The sequence below is a fragment of the Sus scrofa genome, chromosome 4, assembly GCF_054392235.1.
Source record: "Sus scrofa isolate SSC_HxYL_T2T_F1_AM1 chromosome 4, Sscrofa_HxYL_maternal_Yorkshire_Landrace_v2.0, whole genome shotgun sequence".
Classification (NCBI taxonomy): Eukaryota; Metazoa; Chordata; class Mammalia; order Artiodactyla; family Suidae; genus Sus; species Sus scrofa.
In genome coordinates, this window is record NC_139386.1 from 60,710,799 (window position 1) to 60,731,326 (window position 20,528).

The following is a 20,528-nucleotide window of genomic DNA, read 5'->3' on the forward strand; positions in this document are numbered from 1 at the left end:
CATAGTGTCCTTGAGGGTGCAGGTTCAATCCCTGGCCTCACTCAACATAGGTTGCAGATTTGGCTCAGATCTGACGTTGCTGTGGCTGTGGTGTAGGCCTGAGGCTGCAGCTCTAATTTTACCCCTAGCCTGGGAACTTCCATATGCTGTCCTGTAGCCTTAAAAAGGAAAGAGCAAGCAAAGACCCTTCAGTTCTTGCCCTGTGAGACAGTGTATTTGCTAATGAACAAGGCTTGTACTGCTCTTGTACATTCAAGATATTTTTATAGTTTTTTTCAAACTGAACTTACTTTTACTAGATTTAGACACACTAATATCTTCTCATCTTTACAATTTTTAAATTTATTTATTATTATTTTTTTTCTTTTTAGGGCAGCACCTACAGCAGATGGAAATTCCCAGGCTAGAAGTCAAATTGCTACAGCAACACCAGATCCATGCCATGTCTTTGACCTATGCTGCAGCTCATGGCAACACCAAATCCTTAACTCACTGAGCCAGGCCAGGGATGGAACCCTCATCATCATGGATATTAATCAGTTTCATAACCCGCTGATCCACAATGAGAGCTCCTACAATTTTTTAAAAATTTTGTCTTGGAGTTCCCTTCATGGCTCAGTGGTAATGAACCCAACTAGTATCCATGGGAATGCAGGTTCGGGCCCTGGCCTCGCTCAGTAGGTTAAGGATCCGGTGTTGCCATGAGCTGTGGTGTAAGTAGCAGACGCAGCTCGGATCCCACGTTGCTGTGGCTGTGGTGTAGGCCAGCAGCTGCGACACCTAGGGATCCTCCATGTGCCTCAGGTGTGGCCCTAAAAAAAGCAAAAAAAAAAAAAAAGTTTTTCTTATAGTTGATTTACAATGTTCTGTTAATTTCTGCTGTATAGCAAAGTGACCCAGTTATGCATACATACAAATATACATATACACATTCTTTTTCTCATGTCAAATTCCATCATGTTCTGTCACACGTGATTGGATATTGTTCTCTGTGCTATACGGCAGGACCTCCTTGCTTCTTATCCATTCTAAATGTAGAAGTTTGTATCTAATAACCCCAAACTCCCTGTCCATCCTACTCCCTCCCCCTTACAGTTTTTTTCTTTTTTCTTTTCTTTTCTTTTCTTTTTTTTTTTTTTTTTTTTTTTTGTATGAATCCCATCCCAGGAGAGGATGTGTGGACTTCCTTGAGCTTTCACAGTAAACCGTCATTTCCAAGAAGATGGGAAGAGACGCTAGGGAGAGAGAGTTTTCTGTGCTGTGGGTCTTTGCCAAGTCATCTGTAGGGCAGAGACTATTGGATTCCCTCCTTAGAGGAAGAGGCTGCCCTTTGTGTTTGAGGTCGGAAGGATGTGCCATCTCCTCTGAAGGTCCACGGCAGGGTCCTCACATTGTCAGAGCCCCTCTCAGACAGCTCCTTGCTTCCTCACTCCCCTCGGAAGCCGGAAAGCACATGTGTTTCCTCATTCCTGCCGCTCATCAACTCGGAGGGCAGGCACAGGTTCGCAGGCTGCTAGGGAGCAGAAAGGCTGAAACCACTTCCATTCCAATTACATCGTGAAGAATTTATGGTAGTTTCCAGCCACCCCAGATGACTGTGCATCGTACAACTGGGCTTCATCCGAAAGGAGGGGCTCCGTTTGACAAAGCCAGCTGCCAGCTGACTTAAAAAAGCATGTTGTTCTCAGGCTCACAGATAACAAGTAGGACATGCATTATGAATACACAGACCAGGGTGCACCCAGGTGCTTATGGACCACAGTGGCCCATGCAGACATGACCACTGCCTCTGTCCTCCCAGCCTCTCACTCTTTATCCCTGCAGGCTGCTTTCCTTCTGCAAAGCATGATGCTATTGAATGGGCTTTTACTGAATTCGAAAACAGTGACAAGCATGTTGAAGAAATAACCCATTGAGAAACATAAATGAACCAGAGCAGACTCTAAAGTGCTTTTTAAAAAGGTTATGGGCTGGTGTTTCTGTCCAGGCTCAGCAGTAATGAAGCGGCTAGGATCCATGAGGATGCAGGTGTGAGCCCCAGCCTTGATCAGTGGGTTAAGGATCTAATGCTGCCGAGAGCAGTGGTATAGGGGAAGACACAGCTCGGATTCTGAGTTGCTGTGGCTGTGATGTAGGCCGGCGGCTTTAGCTCTGATCGGACCCCTAGCCTGGGAACTCCCATATGCTGAAAGTTCAGCCCTAAAAAGCAAAAAAAAAAAAAAAAAAAAAAAAAAAAAAAAAAAAAACAAAAAACAAAAAACCCAAAAACAAAACAAAACAAAAAAACCAAACCAAAACTATGGGCGAATAATGCCAACACTTCACTCTGTCAGCCTTCCTGGCATTATTCAGGGTTATTTGTTTGTGTCCTGCTGTTAGCCTTGAGGAAATAGGTCCATAAAACAGGTTACTGAGGCAAAACCGAAAACAGCCTGACTTTCCGCATGGGGCTCCCCTGATAAGATCTTTCCTGTGCAAAGCTTGGTGGATGGTGCTTTTGCATAATTTTCCCCTCTCTCTCTATGAATCCTCAACCCCAGGATCAAGAGTTCCCTTGTGTTTTTAAGTAATTTCTCTATCCCTGGGTTTTGCATTAGATGCAGTAAGCAGTCTAGAATGTCTACGAACATAACCCCTGGGAAATGGCACTTTCCCCTTTCTTGTAAGGTCCTCTAACTGGCCTGACACTCAGAATGTTTCCAAATGACTATAGCTTTTATTTTCTCTGTCATTTTACCATCAAGAGTCTTTTTTTTTTTTTTTTTTTGTCTTTTTAGAGCCACACCCACAGCATATGGAAGTTCCCAGGCTACAGGTTGAATCAGAGCTATAGCTGCTAGTCTACACCACAGCCACAGCAACACGGGAACCAAGCCGAGTCTGCGGACTACACCACAGCTCATGGCATCACCGGATCCTTTAACCCACTGAGTGAGGCCAGGGATGGAACCCACATCCTCATAGATACTAGTCGGGTTCATTACCACTAAGCCACAACAGGAACTCCTTTTTTTTTTCCTCTTTTTTGGCCACCTCACAGCATAAGGAGTTCCCTGGTAAGGGATAGATCTGAGCCACGCTTACAACCTATGCTGGCAATTCCAGCAATGCAAAGGATCCTAAACCCACTGGCTGGGGATCGAACCTGCGTCCCAGAGCTCCAGAGGTTACTGATCCTGTGGTGCCACAGCAGGAACTCCCATCATAGGTCTTTTAATGTAGATCTCTTACAAACTGCATACCTTGCAGTGTTTTGATTTACAGAAATGTATTGATTATGCCAATGACAGGAAGTTATTTTCCTGAGATAGTTCATTTATTCAGCCAGTGTTTTGTGGAGAACTGCAGCACCAAGCCCATAGCAGTTCAGAAACCTGTGGTAAGAAGACCAGGTGAACAAGATCGGAGAAAGAACAGTTTAAGGAAGTCTTGGAGGTGTGCCAGTTTGGAGTAACGAAGTGTTAATTTTGAACAGAGGGAGCAGTTTTATGAAAGTCCTAGAGGCATGTCAGGTTTGGAGAAATGTAAGCACTGCAATTCAGAAAGGCAGGAGTGGGAAGGGACACCTGAGGGATGGTAAAAGGTGAGGTGAGGGGACCTAGGACATAGGTAAACTGGTTTTAATATAAGTTAACAGAACGCCCCATACCATTGAAGACTAATCAAAAGTCCTATTAGACACCTGGGCTTTTTTTTTTTTTTTTTAGAGTCACCCCCGAGGCATATGGAATTTCCTAGGCTAGGGGTTAAATCAGAGCTACAGTTGCCGGCCTACACCACAGCCACTGTAACGCTGGATCCTTAACCCACTGAGCGAAGCCAGGGATTGAACCTGTATCCTCATGGATCCTAGTTGGGTTCATTAACCACTGAGCCACAAAGGGAACTCTCAGCACCTGGGCATTTTAGACACACACACCTCTTTACTTTTCTGGGGGGAGGTTAAAAAAGTTGTTTTATTTTTTTTTTTCTTTTTAGGGCCACACCTGTGGCATATGGAACTTCCCAGGCTAGGGGTCAAATCAGAGCTGCAGCTGCCAGCCTACACCACAGCCACAGCAACATCAGATCTGAGCCGAGTCTTCAAATTACACCACAGCTCATGGCAATGCTGGATCCTTAACCCACTGAGCAAGACCAGGAATCAAACCCATATCCTCATGGATACTAGTCGGGTTTACAACCATTGAGCCACAATGGAAACTCCAGTTGTTTTAATTTAAAAATTTTTTACTTTTATTTATTTTCTTGACATACAAACAACTATGTAATTAATGAATGCAACTTGATAAGCTTGGAGACAAGCATAGACCTGTGAGACCCTGACTACAATCTGTGCCATAAGCCTTTCTATTGCCTCCAAAAGTTTCCTCCTGTTGTCTATTTATTTATTTATGTATTTATTGGGAGAAGGAGGAATCTATTTTATTTTTTTCATAACAAATTTTTTATTGTTGTGTAGTTGATTTACAACTGCCCTCTTATTTAGGGTTATTAGTTTTATTTTTCATCCTTTACCTTTGATTTAAAAATGATATGCCCATGGGAGTTCCCATCGTGGCTCAGTGGAAATGAACCCGACTAGTATCCATGAGGATGTGGGTTCCATCCCTGGTCTCGATGAGTGAGTTAAGGATCCGGCATTGCCGTGAGCTGTGGTGTAGGCCAGTGGCTACAGCTCTGATTCGACCCCTAGTCTGGGAACCTCCATGTGTCACAGGTGGGGCCCTAAAAAAGACAATAAATAAATAAATAAATAAATAAATAAATGCCCTGTCATTGCTAGGAATGTGATTGCAGTACACGGTAAGATTTTTTTTTTTTTTTTTTTTTTTTTTTTGTCTTTTGTTGTTGTTGTTGCTGTTTCTTGGGCCGCTCCCGCGGCATATGGAGGTTCCCAGGCTAGGGGTTGAATCGGAGCTGTAGCCACCGGCCTACGCCAGAGCCACAGCAACGCGGGATCCGAGCCGCGTCTGCAACCTACACCACAGCTCACAGCAACGCCGGATCATTAACCCACTGAGCAAGGGCAGGGATTGAACCCTCAACCTCATGGTTCCTAGTCGGATTCGTTAACCACTGCGCCACGACGGGAACTCCGGTAAGATTTATAAGTGGTGCCTCTTCAGCCTCTGTATATCCATGTATTCAGTAACTGTACACTTTCAGTTATACACTTTGTTTAAAAGGTCCTTTTCAAAATCATCTCTCCATCCTAAACTGTGGAATATATGAAGCATAGGAATACATATGTATAATCCAAGTTGACGCTTAGATTTATTCAGTAGAAGCAGATCCGTGGATTTTGGGAAATTCTGAGGAAACTGAGAAATTAGATGTGCAATGAAACAGACATTTAATTAGCTCTTAATTAGACACCAAAATACACTAGTCTGTAAAGATTGTTCATTGTTTAAATCCCCAATGTGAAAGGCTGCAGTTTATGTGCCAGCCCCTTGCACAGCAGTGGTTTTGAATAATTCTCCTCTCACTGATGCCCGTGGTTCTCCATCTGTTGACACATTGCTGTCTGAATTTCGACAGCAAAGGCATATTTTTAAAGCCCTGTATTCCCTTTGCATTTCTCTCTGATTTTCTACTAAAGTGATGTCAATTGCAGCTCAGGCAAAGAGTGGTCCCCAGTCCTATTAGGGACTAACACTTCTGCAGTTCCTTCTTCTGATTATCATAAATTATGAGGTGACATGGACAGAGATGAAGTCAGATCTGTATTACCCAAGAGATCCAGGACAGGAATAAAATGCTTTTTTTTTTTTTTTTTTTTTTTTTTGCTTTTTAGGGCCGCACCTGTGGCAAACGGAAGTTCCCAGCTAGGGGCTGAATCAGAGCTTCAGCTGCCAGGCATAGCTACAGCCACGGCAACATAGGATTCAGGCTGCATCTGTGACCTACTCTGCAGTAGGCAACACCAGATCCTTAACCCACTGAGCAAGGCCAGGGATTGAACCTGAATCTCTTGGATCCTAGTCAGGTTCATTATTTGCTGAGCCACAATAGGAACTTCCTCAAATGATTTATAAATGGAATAAAAACCTGGCATTTTGGTTTCCTGGCTTTAAAGTACAAAATACCGTGAAAATAATTTAGATCACCACACATTATTTTCTCTTCAATGAGTATGTCATAATAACCAACATTTTGGTGAAACTTTAGAAATAAGCAAAGCTGATAATGAATTTGCAAACAAAGATGACAGGGACCAAATCCAAAGACTAGAGGTCAACTAAGTGAAGGAGGAACCGAAAGAAATCAAAACATAATCTGAAGACCTCAAGGTTTTAGGAGAAAGGGGTATTTTTAAACCAGAAATTGAAAATTGTAACAGGCACATAGAAAACGAAAAAAACAAACAAACAAACAAACAAAAAAAAACTATTACTGAAAAAGGGAAAAACTCTTGGAGACAAGATAATCATGAAAGAATAGTAAACTGCACATTCATATTCAAACTTAAAGCACGATTTTCAGAAACCAAATCTAAGTCCAGTCAGATGTTCTAAGGTTTATCGGAAAGGATGTACAGTCATAAAACAATCCTGTATACAAAGAACTGGTATTTAATTGACGCGAGGTCTCCCACTCCATCCTGGAGCCTTATCCTTGGAAGGAGGCCTGTCATTTTGTGAAGGATTGCTGTTTAATGCTGCTTTTTAATGCCAGATTGCTTCTTTTTCTGTCTCTCTGTGTTTTGCTTTATTTTCTCCCCACCCCTATCTAAAGCTTCTTTTGATGGGACACAGTAGCGTCTTTAAGACTCACTCCCAGCTAGAACCCTTGATGGATGAAACAGGGAAGTGAACAGGGAGGCATCGGAGACCACAGCTCACTTACTGTGGGTCTCTGCAGACAGAAGCGCTAGAGAATCTCCGAATTGTCTGACTGCATGCCGCGGCCGGGAGCAGAACCCCGCACAGAACGCATGGAGCCGTGGAGCCGCAGTGCAGGGTGGGCTGTGGGACTTGGGACGCGCGGGCAGAGACCCGAGAGCGGCAAGAGAGCTGAGGCCGGAGCACAAGCAGCTGCCGTGGCTGCGCTGCCCGGCCTTCCTCCGAGTGCCGCGCGGGGGCGCTGCGGGGCCACCGCGCCTCCCGACAAGCACTCCTCTGGGCCTGGAACCCAGAAGCACCTCTGATTGGAGTCCAGGAGTGGAAGCAGGAGGCGTGATCCTGTTGAAAGAATGGAGACCTGGGCACAGGGCAGGTTAATCTTTAGGAACGCGGACACTTACAGATTTGATGCTGGGTGTTTGGAAGGACAGACAGAGCCTTCCTGGGGACAGTGACCAGACCCTCGTTGGAGGGCAAACTTCCATAACCCTCCCAGGAAAACAAAGCCTCGCAGTCTGGGGACTTTCTTCAAAGGCAGTTTGATGAACATTTGTCATTTCTTTTTTCTTTTTGTCCTTTTAGGGCCGCACCCCAGGGCATATGGAGGTTCCCAGGCTAGGGAGGTCGAATGAGAGCTATAGCTGTGGGCCTACCTACACCATAGCCACAGAACTGGGATCCCAGCTGGATCCGTGACCTGTGCCACAGCTCCGGGCAAGCAACGCTGGATCCTTAACCCACTGAGCAAGGCCTGGGATTGAACCTGTGTCCTCATGGATGCTAGTCAGATTCGTTTCTGCTGCACCACTACGAAAACTCCCATTTGTCATTTCTTACGCTTGTCCCATGAAGGTCTCACCTTCACCACCCCTCTCCCCAACACATCCACCCCATCCCCATAAGCAGCCTATCAAAGAATTCCTTTCAACATCTCCACACTCTCTCTCTAAAAGCAGTTCTGGTAAATATGGTTTCCATTGTCTCATTACATCTGCAGTATATCTTTGTGGGTTTTTTTTTTTGTTTTTTTTTTTGTTTTGTTTTGTTTTGTCTTTTTGCCATCTCTTGGGCCGCTCCCGCGGCATATGGAGGTTCCCAGGCTAGGGGTCAAATCAGAGCTGTAGCCACAGGCCTACTCCAGAGCCACAGCAACGCGGGATCCGAGCCACGTCTGCAACTTACACCACAGCTTACGGCAACGCTGGATCGTTAACCCACGGAGCAAGGGCAGGGACCAAACCCACAACCTCATGGTTCCTAGTTGGATTCATTAACCACTGCACCACTGAACTCCTATCTTAGTTTTCAGTGCAGTAACAAAACTCGAAGCTCGGATGAAGAAAAACAAGGAGTGTGAACTCAGGGCTGCCTCTTGGGAATATTGGACCATTCACCACTTCTTCCTCCTCTTCCTGATCCTCCTCTTCCCCCTCCCCTTCCTTTCTCCACCCCTCTCTTTTGGTTTCCAGGCTACTGCACTGCAAATAGAAGGGAAGGGTCTTTAGTTTGTAGTCTGCCCTTCAGCGGACTTGTATTGTCATCTTTTGTCCTGGTTCAGTCCAAAGTAATGTCAATTTATACTATTCCTTCCAGATCATCTTTTTGTTCTTGCTTAAAGATTCTGAGAGACACAGAAATATCTAAGTGCTAAAGCAATAGATAATAGATGGAAATCCGATTGTATGACAACTTGGTAGCATTGCAATAAGCCCCCTTCTGGGCCTGCTTTGATTCATCCATGCTTTTCCAAACAAGAGTTCCTAAGGGTGCTATGCAGACCCAGTTAGGAGCACCCTATCTGCCCTGAAGGAGCTGGTCTGGGCCCCAGCTGGGCCAACCACAACTATGTGTTTGACAGTTTAATGACAACTATGAGGCTATAATTAGACTTTTATAAAGCAGACTTTTGTCACAAGTCTGCAAGTCAAACACATAGATCAAATGCTAGGAGACATGGCCATGCACAGAAAGAAGCCCTGTGGGCTGGAGGCGTTCAGAAAGATCTCTTCAAAGGACAGGGGGATTGGTGGGTAGTTGAAGGGGTGAGGAAGCCTTGAGTGCTTGACATGAATTCTCTGGGGCGTGAGAACCAGACAACCAATCAATAAAATGTCAACCAAGGCCTTGTTTTGGAGAAGTAAGACATTCTAGGGAGTGTCCCCAGGGTGCTCTGAAGATGGTAAGCTAACCAAATTGTTAGATATTGAGAGCTCATTAGAGAAATGGTTGGAAAGGTGGATCAAGGCCAGCTTGCTGAGGATCTTGAATACCAAGCCAAAAAAAATTTTTGTTGTTATTTTGTTTTTTGTTTTTTTTTTTTTTGCTTTTTAGGGCTGCACCCAAGGCATATGGAGGTTCCCAGGAGAGGGGTCTGATTAGAGCTACAGCTGCCAGCCTACCCACAGCCACAGCAACACAGGATCTGAGCCACATCTGTGACCTACACCACAGCTCATGGCGATGCCAGATCCTTAACCCACTAAGCAAGACCAGGGATCGAACCTGCTACCTCATGTTACTAGTCAGATTCATTTCCAATGTGCCACAAAAGTTTGAAATTTATCCTCTGGACGAGAGGTTCCCACAAGCCTGTGGTCACACTACTGTGAGCCAATAAGTTAGAAGTGAGTGGAGGCTGGAGTTTCTGTGGTGGCTCAGCGGTAATGAACCCAACTAGTATCCATAAGGACATGGGTTCGATACTTGGCCTCGCTCAGTGGGTTAAAGGATCCAGCATTGTTGTAAGCTATGGTGTAGGTTGCATACAAAGCTCAGATCCTGCACTGCTGCGGCTGTGTTGTAGGCTGGCAGCTGCAGCTCTAGTTAGACCCCTCGCCTGGGAACTTCAACATGCCATGGGTGCGGCCCTAAAAAAGACCAAAAAAAAAAAAAAATCATAAAATTCTGAGTGGGAGTAACTGTAAGGAATGAGTCAGAAAAATGTGCTTCAAAGGAATATGAAAACATTTCTGCTGGTGGTCAGGTTTAGACTGGTCAAGAAAGAAAAGATCAGAGCATCTCAAAAGGTGAGTAGTATAAACAGATAATTCTCTGGGCCAAGACCTGGGCTTTTGGTCTGGAAGAATCGAGGCTGATTCATTTGCATGTTAGAAACCTCCTGATGGCAATTCTAGTAACATTCTATTTAGCAGTCCTCCAAATAACGATACTTTTCCCCTCAATGAATCTTTTTTTATTCTTAGGTGGGGAATTTAAATTTACCTTTAAATTCCACTTAAAGGTAAAGGGATGTGAACAGCCTGGCAGTTCCTCTAGATGTTAAGCATAGAATTACCACATGACCCAGTCGTTCCATTCCTAGGTATCTACCCACAAGAAATGAAAATATATGTCCACATAAAAACTTGTATATGCAGAGCAGTATTTTTATAGCCAAAAAGAGGAGTTCCCATTGTGGCTTAGCGGTAACAAACCCAACCAGTATCTGTGAGGACATGGGTTCTATCCCTGGCCCCACTCAGTGGGTTAAAGATCTGGTGTTGCCCTGAGCTGTGGTGTAGGTCGCAGACATGGCTCAGAATCTGCATTGCCGTGACTGCGTTGTAGGCTGGCAGCTGCCTCTCCCATTAGACCCCTAGCCTGGGAACTTCCATATGCCATTGGTGCGGCCCTAGGAAGACCAAAAAAAAAAAAAGTGGAAACAACTCAAATGTCCATAAACTGGAGAATGGACAAGTAAAAAAATCATATATTCCTGTGGAGTACAATTCAGCAGTGAAAAAAATTAAGTATTGACATATGTTACAATTTAAAAACATTAAGGAGACAAATCATTCATAAGGGGCCACATATTGTGTGATTCCATTTCTATGAAATGAAATGTCTGAAATTGTCAAGTTGGGAGTTCTCTGGTGGCCTAGCAGTTAAGGATTTGGTATAGTCACTTCTATGGTTCAGTTTGATCCCTGGCCTGGGGACTTCTGCATGCCAAGGGCACAGTCTAAATGAATGAATGAATGAATGAGTAAATAAATAAATTAATTAAATAGTCAAGATTATAGACAGCAAGTAGATTGATGGTTGGGGTGTGATTGCTAATGGGTATGAAATTTCTTTCTGAGATGATGAAACTGTTCTAAAATTAGATCATGGTGGTAGTTGCACAACTCTGTGAATATACTAAAAAGCACTGAAAAAAAGTCAAGGCAATAATCACAAAGAAGACGATCTGTTTACAACGAAAGGAGGGCTGCCCAGGTGTAATGGGCTGGGGGCTTTAACCTGAGGCTTGTTTTCCCAGATTTCTCCAAAGAAGAATCAAGGTTTGGCAGGTGGACTAGGCGGCAAGTGCAAAGGGCTGACCATCCAACTAATTTTAAGGAGGAGGAGGATAAAAAGTGATGGATCAGGTTAGTGTGGGAAAAGGGAGGTTAATAGAGCAAGTTAGCGCTGGAGAGGGAAGGAAAGGGCCACGAACCATAACCAGCTTTTCTCTCCTCTCTGGGGATCTTGGTCTGCTTCACACGGGAGCTGCCCAGCAGCTGACCTATAGCCCAGCTCCTCCTGGCATGGACAGCTTCTAGATGGCCATCTTATTTCCTTTTTTTTTTTTAAATAAAGGAACTCCATCTGTCCTTATTATTTTTTATTTATTTATATATATTTTTTGTCTTTTTATGGTGGCATATGGATGTTCCCAGGATAGGGGTCTAATCGGAGCTGTGGCCACTGGCCTACACCACAGCCGCAGTAACACAGGATCCAAGTCGAGTCTGCGATCTACATCACAGCAACACTGAATCCATAACCCACTGAGTGAGACCCAGGATTGAACCTTTGTCCTCATGAATACTAGTCAGATTTGTTTCTGCTGAGCCACGACAGGAACTCCCCCCTTCTTTCCTTTAAAGACAGATGCAAACTAACTTCTGTGGTAAGTGAATCTGGTTTGTCTGATTGTCTGATTTCTGATCTGTCTGATTGTCCAATTTCTAATCTATAGTTCTCAGGATTAAATTTGGGAGCATCAACTTGTTCCTGAACAGTAGAGGGCGCTGTTGGCATGTAAAGTTTGGACTGCGGGGCACAAGAAGAAGAAAATAGTTGGGCTAGTCTGCATTGCATTCGAATCTAACACAACCAGGCTAGAAAAACATACTTTGGTTTTTGAAACACAATTGCCACATTCTTGAAATAATGATTTGGCACACATACCACTGTATTAAAATAAAACAGAATTCCAACCATGCTTAATTTCTAGAAAAATGATTTATCTAGACAGTCTGGACATTTCATTCAGTAAGTATTTATTGAATGTCTACAATGCACAAAGACTTGAGTATCTTGACACAGCCTAGAACCCTAAACCCAAAGAGAGTGCCCAGTGCTGCTATTGATGAATTTTAAAAGTAAAAACCATGCTATCCACACGCACATTCATCCCGTGAACTCAGAATGCAGTAGAATTCTATTTCAAGATGCAGTATCGTCAGGAAACATCTGATGGAGAAGGAGGGAAAATTGTTGGCTTTTTAATCTAGTTCCCTGCCAACTCAGCTGTGCGAAAGCACAATAATAGCCAAATTTATTCAGTCCATACTGTGTGCCAAGTACTCTTTTAAATGCTTTACAACCTTGATATGTGAATGTGGTCTGTGGACCAGCAGCATCACTGGGACCTCGTTAGACACGCAGAATCTCAGAGGCACCCCAACCTACTGACTCCGAAGCTAGTTTTAAAGAGATTTGTATGTACATTAAAAGTTTCAGAGAAACATAGTAGAGTCTTTGTATTATCTTATTTAATCTCTATAACTATCCTGTAACAGAGGTAAAAAATTATATCCATTTTAAAGTGGGAAACGGAGTGAAAGAGAAGTAGCTTGCTCAGTACAAAATTGGGATTTTTAACTCAGGCAGAATAGCTTCCATGCTCACACTCTTATTCGTATTGCCAAATTTTTCTTTTCTTTTTTTTTTCTTCTGGCCATGCCCACAGTATGAGAAAATTCCCTAGGCCAGGGACTGAACCCTCCCCAAAGCAGTGACCTGAGCCATAGCAGTGACAATGCCAGATCCTTAAACTCCTGAGCCACCAGAGAACTCTGCCAAACTTTTCTTTATCTTCTCTCCCCAAATGTATAAAATGGACATAATAAGCATGTCTTCTTATCATCATATTGGTTAAGTAGTCACTGTTTACAAAAGTACTTTTATGGGTTCGTTAAACAAAATAAAATCTAGGGAATCTTTTCTCTGGAGTAGTTTTTAACCTCAAGTACTGTTTACCATGTTGTGTTGTGGTTTTTTGTTTGTCTTTATTTTTTCTCTTTGGGGGGCACCCTCAGCATATAGAAATTTCCAGGCTAGGGGTTGAATTGGAGATGCAGCTGCCATCCTATGCCACAGCTACAGTAATGCCAGATATGAGCCACATGACCTATACCAAAGCGAGCAGAAATGCTGGATCCTTAACCCACTGAGCAAGGGAAGGGATCGAACCTGTATCCTCATGGACACTATGTCAGGTTCTTAATCTGCTGAGCCACAATGGGAACACCTGTGTTGTTTTTATGTCTGCTTCATCTGCCTTTAACACACTAGATAGACTTCTGCCCCAGGGCCTTTGCACTTGCCCCATATTTCTGCATGCCTAGCTCTCTCTCTTCCTTCAAGTCTTTGTTTCAATAGTACATTCTCTAGAAGCTTTCTTTGACCACCTTACTTCAACTGTCACTTTTTAAGATCATTCAGAAAGCAAAGAAGAAGGCTTTCCCAGAACTGAAGCAAAAGGGAAGGTTTACTAGCACAGAAGTCCACTCAGAAAGAAGTTAACAGATTAAAGAAGAAAATTCCTGTCGTGGTGCAGCAGAAACGAATCTGACTAGGAACCATGAGCTTGCAGGTTCAATCCCTGGCCTCACTCAGTGCATTAAGGATCCAGTGTTGCTGTGAGTTCTGGTGTAGGTTGCAGACACAGCTCGGATCTGGCATTGCTGTGGCTCTGGCATAAGCCAGTGGCTACAGCTCCGATTAGACCCCTTGCCTGGGAACCTCCATGTGCCACGGGTGTGGCCCTAAAAGGACAAAAGACAAAAAAAAAAAATCCATATATCTCCCATCTGCCTGTGGCTCAGTAAGTATTTATCGAATGTCTACTATGCACAAGGAATTGAGACTCTGAAACTCTGAAAGCAGGCCATATACCTTCAGAAGAGTGATCCCAGGAAGAAAAAGCTTGACCACCAGGCCACCGTCAGGTTCCCCCTGATTTCCCAGTGGGTCATAAATGTAGGGCAACAGCCCATGTGCTCACTGTGGTTGTCAAGGGCAGGTTCAGCAAGCTATGAAGAAGTCTGCTGCTCAAATATGGTCAAGGTCAACACACTGAGGAAAGAAGAAGACACACCTTAGACTAGATGTACCACGATGCTTAAATGCTGCCAACAAACCTAGAATTATCCAAATGGAGTCCAGCACATTTGGGTTTTTCTTTTTGTTGGTTTTTTGTTTTGCATTGCTTTTTTAGGTCCGCATCGAGATCCAAGCCATGTCTGTGACCTACACCAAAGCTCACAGCAATGCCAGATCTTTAACCCTCTGAGTGGGGCCTGGGTTTGACCCCATGTCCTCATGGATACTAGTCGGGTTCATTGCTGCTGAGCCACAGAACTCCAGGTACATAGATTTTTAAATATTTAAGTTTTCCTGTGATCCAAGAAAAAAAATTATAACTGAGCCCCACTCACCCCCAAACCTCTTATTCTCCTACCTTGCCTTGTTTTACTCACCAGCCCCCACCCTGCTGGGTTTTTTTGGGGGAGGGAGGGGGGAGCTGCACCTGCAGCATATGGAAGTTCCCAGGCTAGGGGTGGAAATGGAGCTGCAGCTGCCAGCCTGCATCACAGGCCCAGCAACATGGGATCTGAGCCTCATGTGTGACCTACACCACAGCTCATGGCAATGCTGAATCCTGAACCAACTGAGCAAGGCCAGGGATCAAACCCTAATCCTTATGGATACTAGTTGGGTTTGTTACTGCTGAGCCATGAAGGAACTCCATTAATAGCAACTTTTATAATCAGTTTTTTTTCCATTATAATGCAAATTCCCATAAGGACAGAATTTTTGTTTCTTTGTTCATTGTGCATCCCTCCCCACCCCCAGCTCTTAGGAAATTACCTGGCACAATATAATATTTGTTGAATGAATAAATGAACAAATGAATAAGCTACAGGTTCCTAACTAATTGCAAGCTTCTCAAGATGCTGGATGATATTTTATGGCAACACTGGGTCCTTAACCCACTGAGTGAGACCAGGGATCAAACCCACAACGTCATGGTTCCTAGTCAGATTCGTTAACCACTGAGCCACGACGGGAACTTCTCTTTATTGAGTTTTAGATCTCAAAATTCTAACAGCGTAATTGATAAACTAAATATTTATTGAAATGTTGCATTGAAAGCATAGTTATAGAAGTTTAAATTGCACGTTTATGTTACCAAAATCCTTTTTCCTCTTGTTCAGAAAAGATCAGATCAAAAATCTGGGTATTGTACCATAAATCATAAAAGAAGCCCACTCTGCTGTAATAAAGGATAATTACATGTTGTACATTTCATGTCTACAGTTTTGGGAATTGCATACTTGATAGGCAGTTTTTATTTGATATATAAAAATTTCAGTAACTTGTAAATATATCACTTTTTACTTAATGTTATTGAGTTACTTTAAGAAGGTTCTCTCTATGTCAAAGTTGTAAAAAAAAAAAAACACTGATGTTAGTTGATGTAGCAGTTGCCAAGGTAACCATCTTAATGAGCAATTAAGCATGTGAAGTTGGTGGAACTCATCTATGTGTAACATTTCAACTCCACTGGTTCAGAAAAAGACACATCATTATTTTCATGTTTAAAAATGAAATTAAAATTTTAGTCATGTGGAAGGGTCAAAGATGTCATCTCACATTTTACTAAAGTGTCTGATTTGCATTTCAGGTCTCGTTGGGGTTTTCAGGGTGTTCTGTATAACAGCCTAATAGTCTTTTCTTCAACCCATAAGTTTCAAACCAATAAAGAGCAGGACATCAAAGTCTGGCAGACAGAGGTAAAATCATTAGGAAGTTCCTGTTGTGGATCAGCAAGTTAAGAACCTGACTAGTGGAGTTCCTGTTATGGCGCAGAGGAAACGAATCCAGCTAGGAACCATGAGGACACAGGTTCTATCCCTGGCCTCGCTCAGTGGGTTAAGGATCTGGCGTTGCTGTGAGCTGTGGTGTAGGCTGGCGGCTGTAGCTCCAATTAGACCCCTAGCCTGGAAACCTCCGTATGCCGTGGGTGTGGCCTTGAAAAGACAAAAGACAAAAAATAAATAAAACAAAATAGTTAATTTTTTTTTTTTTTAAACCTGACTAGTATCCATGAGGATGCAGGTTTGGATCCTGGCTTCGCTCAGTGGATTAAGAGCAAGCTGCAGTGTAGGCTGCAGATGCAGCTCGGGTCTGGCATTGCTGTGGCTGTGGCATAGGCCTGCAGCTATAGCTGCAATTAACCCCTAGCCTGGGAACTTCCATATGCTGCAGGTGAGGGCTTTAAAAAAATTTAAAAAAAAGAAAATTAAAAAAGAGGTAATATCATCAACCTCATAATTGGTAAAACTGAATTGAGGATTCTACCTTGAATCTTTGGTTAGGTCCAGTCTGATTCAAGTATACATCAGAGGCTGACTTACCTCTAGTATAGATCAGAGGACGACTTACCTGGCAGAGTTCAGAAAACTCACTCAGAATCATGCCTTTGAGTGCATTGATATGCTTAGGGTCCCAATAGTGGGAGAAAGGAATGAAGTTGCTAGAAGGCAAGCTAAGCTGGAAGAGTACTATGTTAACCAGATGGAAATCAGAGAAGAGTGGACCTCCTGCCCACTGGAAAAATAAAAATCTGAGCAGGAAATTCCCTCTGTGGCACAGAGGGTTAAGAATCAAATTGCTGGAGTTCTTGCTGTGGCACAGGCAACAGGATCAGCAGCATCTTGGGAGCTCTGGGATGCAGGTTTGATCCCTGGCCTGTCACAGTGGGTTAAGGATCTGTAGGTGCCAAAGCTGTGCCATAGGTCACAACTGCACTTTGGATCTGATTCCTGGCCCAGAAACTCCATATGCTGAGGGATGGCCAAAAAAAAAAAAAAAGAAGAAGAGCTCCTGTCATGGCTCAGCAGTAATGAACCTGACTAGTATCCATGAGGCCTTGATCAGTGGGTTAAGGATCCAGTGTTGCTATGAGCTGTGGTGTAGGTTGCAGACGCAGCTCAGATCCTGCGTTGCTGTGGATGTGGTGTAGCCTGGTACAGCTCCAATTCAACCCCTAGCCTGGGAGCTTCCATATGCCACAGGTGTGGCAATGCCAGATCACTAACCTACTGTGCTGGGCCAGGGATCACACCCATGCTTCTGCAGAGACAATGCCAGATCATTAAGCCCTGCACTATAGCAGGAACTCCTGGAAGATATTTTTTAAATGGAATTTGTAGACATGAAAAAAACATGATTTGAACAGACATTGGATAGAATATCAGAAAATTAAACACTACAGAAGAAAAAAATTGGTAATACTAAAGGCATAACAATAGAAACTTTCCAAAATGAAATACAGTGAAAAAGAAACAGAAAAACAAAACAAAAACAGAGCCTTTGTGATCTGTGGGACAATATCAAATTGCCTAACATACAGGTAATTGGAGTTCCAGAGATAAGAGGAAGAAGGAAAACAGGGTATTACTTGCAGATGTAATTGCTGAAAATTTTTATTTTATTTATTTTTTATTTTTACTTTTTTTTTTTTTTTTTTTTTTTAGTGCCACACCTGTGGCATATGGAGTTTCCGAGGCTAGGGGTCCAATCGGAGCTGTAGCTGCTAGCCTATGCCACAGCCACAGCAACACCAGTTCCAAGCTGTGTCTTCAACCTACCGCACACCTCATGGCAACTCTGGATCCTTAGCCCACTGAGTGAGGCCAGGGATCGAACCTGCATCCTCAGGTACGCTAGTCAGATTTGTTTCCACTGAGCCATGGCTGGAACTCCCTGAAAAATTTTAAATTTAATGAAACTGTAGACTCATGGATTCAAAAAGCTCAACAAATGCTAAGCAGAAGAAGTATAAAGAAAATGTCACTTGATGCACATTATAATCAAATTTCTGAAAACCAATGATAAAAAGAAAATCTTAAAAGCAACTGGAGTTGATGGGAGAGTGGAGAAAGACTACCCAGAAAAGAACAAGTATAAGAATGACAGGTCCTAGAGATTATCACACTAAGTGAAGTAAGTCAGATAGAGAAAGACATAGATCATATGGTATCACTGATATGTGGGATCTAAAAAAAGATACAAAAGAACTTATTTACAAAACAGAAATAAACTCACAAATATGGGAGACAAACTCATGGTTACCAAAGGGGAAAGGGGGAGAGTGATAAATTAGCAGTTTGGAATTAACAGATACATGCTACTATATATAAAATGGATAAATGACAAGACCTACTGTATAGTACAGGAAACTATTCATTGTATACATAATATAACAGAGAATGACTATGCTGTACACCTGACACATTACAAACAACTATAATTTAAAATTTTTTTAATAATAAAAAAATGACAGAAGACTTTTTAACTAAAAGTGTGAAAACCTTAAGATGATGGAACAATTTTTTCTTTTCTTTTTACGGCCACACCTGCAGCATATGGAAATTCCTAGGCCAGAGATCGAGTTGGAGCTGCAGTTTGACATACACCACAGAGACGGCAACACTGGTTCTGAACCATATCTGCTACCTATGCCGCAGTTTGTGGCAATGCCAGATCCATAACCCACTGAGCAAGGACAGGGGTTGAACCCTCATCTTCATAGAGACAATGTCTGGTCCTTAACCTGCTGAGCCACAGTGGGAATTCCTGGAATGATTGTTTTTTGTAAGTGCTAAGAGTCAAAACTGTTAAGCTGTCATTGTATACTTGGTGAAAATGTCTTTTAAAATGTAAGTAAGATAAAGACGTTTCTAGATTTAAAATATCTGAGATATTCATTGACTTCAATGTTAAAAGAAGTTTCTGCAGACAAAAAGGAAAATGATACCAGGCAGAAATATAGATCTACACATAAGAATAAAGAATATTGAAAAAAGTAAAACAATTAAAAATATTTAACCTCAGACAAAATAAGGTTTTGAAGAAGGAATATTGCCAGCAGTAAAAGGAAGTTTTGTTTTTTGGCCATGCCTGTGGCATGTAGAAGTTCTGGGTCATTAATGAAACCCACACCACAGGAGTTCCCATTGTGACTCAGTGTGTTAGGAACCCAACTAGTATCCATGAGGATGTGGGTTCAATATCCCTGGCCCTGCTCAGTGGGTTAAGGATCCAGCAATGCATGAGCTATGGTATAGGTCACAGACATATATCAGATCCCACACTGCTGTGGCCGCAGTGTAGGCTGACAGCTGCAGCTCCAATTCAACCCCTAGTCTGGCAACTTCCATATGCTTCCAGTGTAGCCCTAAAAAGAAGGAAAAAAAACCCACACCCCAGCAGCAACCCAAGCCACTGCAGTGACAATGCCAGATCCTTCACCCACTATGCCAGAAAAGAACTCCTAAAAGGAAGTTTTCATAATAATAAAAAGTTCAATTACTCAAGAAGACATAAAAATCTTAAATGTATATGCTCCTAATAATAGAACTTTAAAAAAAAAGGAAGCAAAACTGTTAAAACCGAAAGGAGAAGTAGAAAAAAAATCTGCATTCGGAGAGAGAAATTTCAGCACTCAACTCTTGGTAATAAGCAGAAAGTGAATAAAAAAATCAGAAAGAATGTAGAGGACTTCAAAATTCTATCAAATTGGTCCAATTTACATTTATAGAATGTTCCACCCAATGGTAGCAGAATACACAGTCTTTTCACGTGTACATAAAACAGTCACCAAAGTAGAACATATTCTTGGCTATAAAACAAGACGATACATTTAAAATAACTGAAATCATACTGAGAATGTTCAGATCACAATGAAATTTTCATTAAAAATTATCTGAGGAGTTCCTGTTGTGGTGCAGCGGAAACGAATCTGACTAGTAACCATGAAGTTTTGGGTTCAATCCCTGGCCTCACTCAGTGGGTTAAGGATCTAGCATTGTTGTGGCTGTGGTGTAGGCCAGCAACTACAGCTCTGATTCGACCACTAGCCTGGGAACCTCCATATGCCTTGGGTGCAGCCCTAAAAAGCAGGAAAAAAAATTATCTGGAAAATCCCTCAAGTACTTGGAAAAATAAGCAACACCTTTCTAAATAATCCAAGAAGAAAACTCAAGGGAAATAGAGAAATAATTTAAACTGAAGGAAAATGAAAACACAATATATCAAAATTTGTGGGGGAAAGTGAATACTATCTTTAGAGGTAAATTAGTGGGCTTAAATGCTTAAAAGAAAAGCCTAAAATTGATGATCTAAGCTTCTACCTTAAGAACTAGGGGGAAAAGGCAAATCAAAGAAAGTAGAAGAAGGGAAACAGAGATTAGAATTTAAATCAATAAACAGAAAAAAGGATCAAGGAGGGCACAAAACCTAAAGTTGGTTCATGAGCAAAGATCAGTATAAGTAATAAGCCTCTACCAGACAAATCAAGAGAAAAAGAAAGAAAGGAAAAACGCAGGTTACCAATATTGA

At 42.5% G+C, this 20,528-nt stretch overlaps 1 long non-coding RNA gene across 1 annotated transcript in view; it reads right to left on the reverse strand.

The window, feature by feature from the left end:
* The window catches only part of LOC146403822 (uncharacterized), a 509,633-nt gene extending 489,546 nt beyond the window's left edge, over positions 1-20,087 (reverse strand). The window contains exons 1-2 of the long non-coding RNA XR_014843660.1: positions 20,022-20,087; positions 17,638-17,726 (exon numbers count right to left, since the gene is read on the reverse strand). This is a non-coding gene — a long non-coding RNA (uncharacterized LOC146403822). The remainder of the gene's footprint in view (positions 1-17,637; positions 17,727-20,021) is intronic.
* Positions 20,088-20,528: the final 441 nt, after the last annotated feature.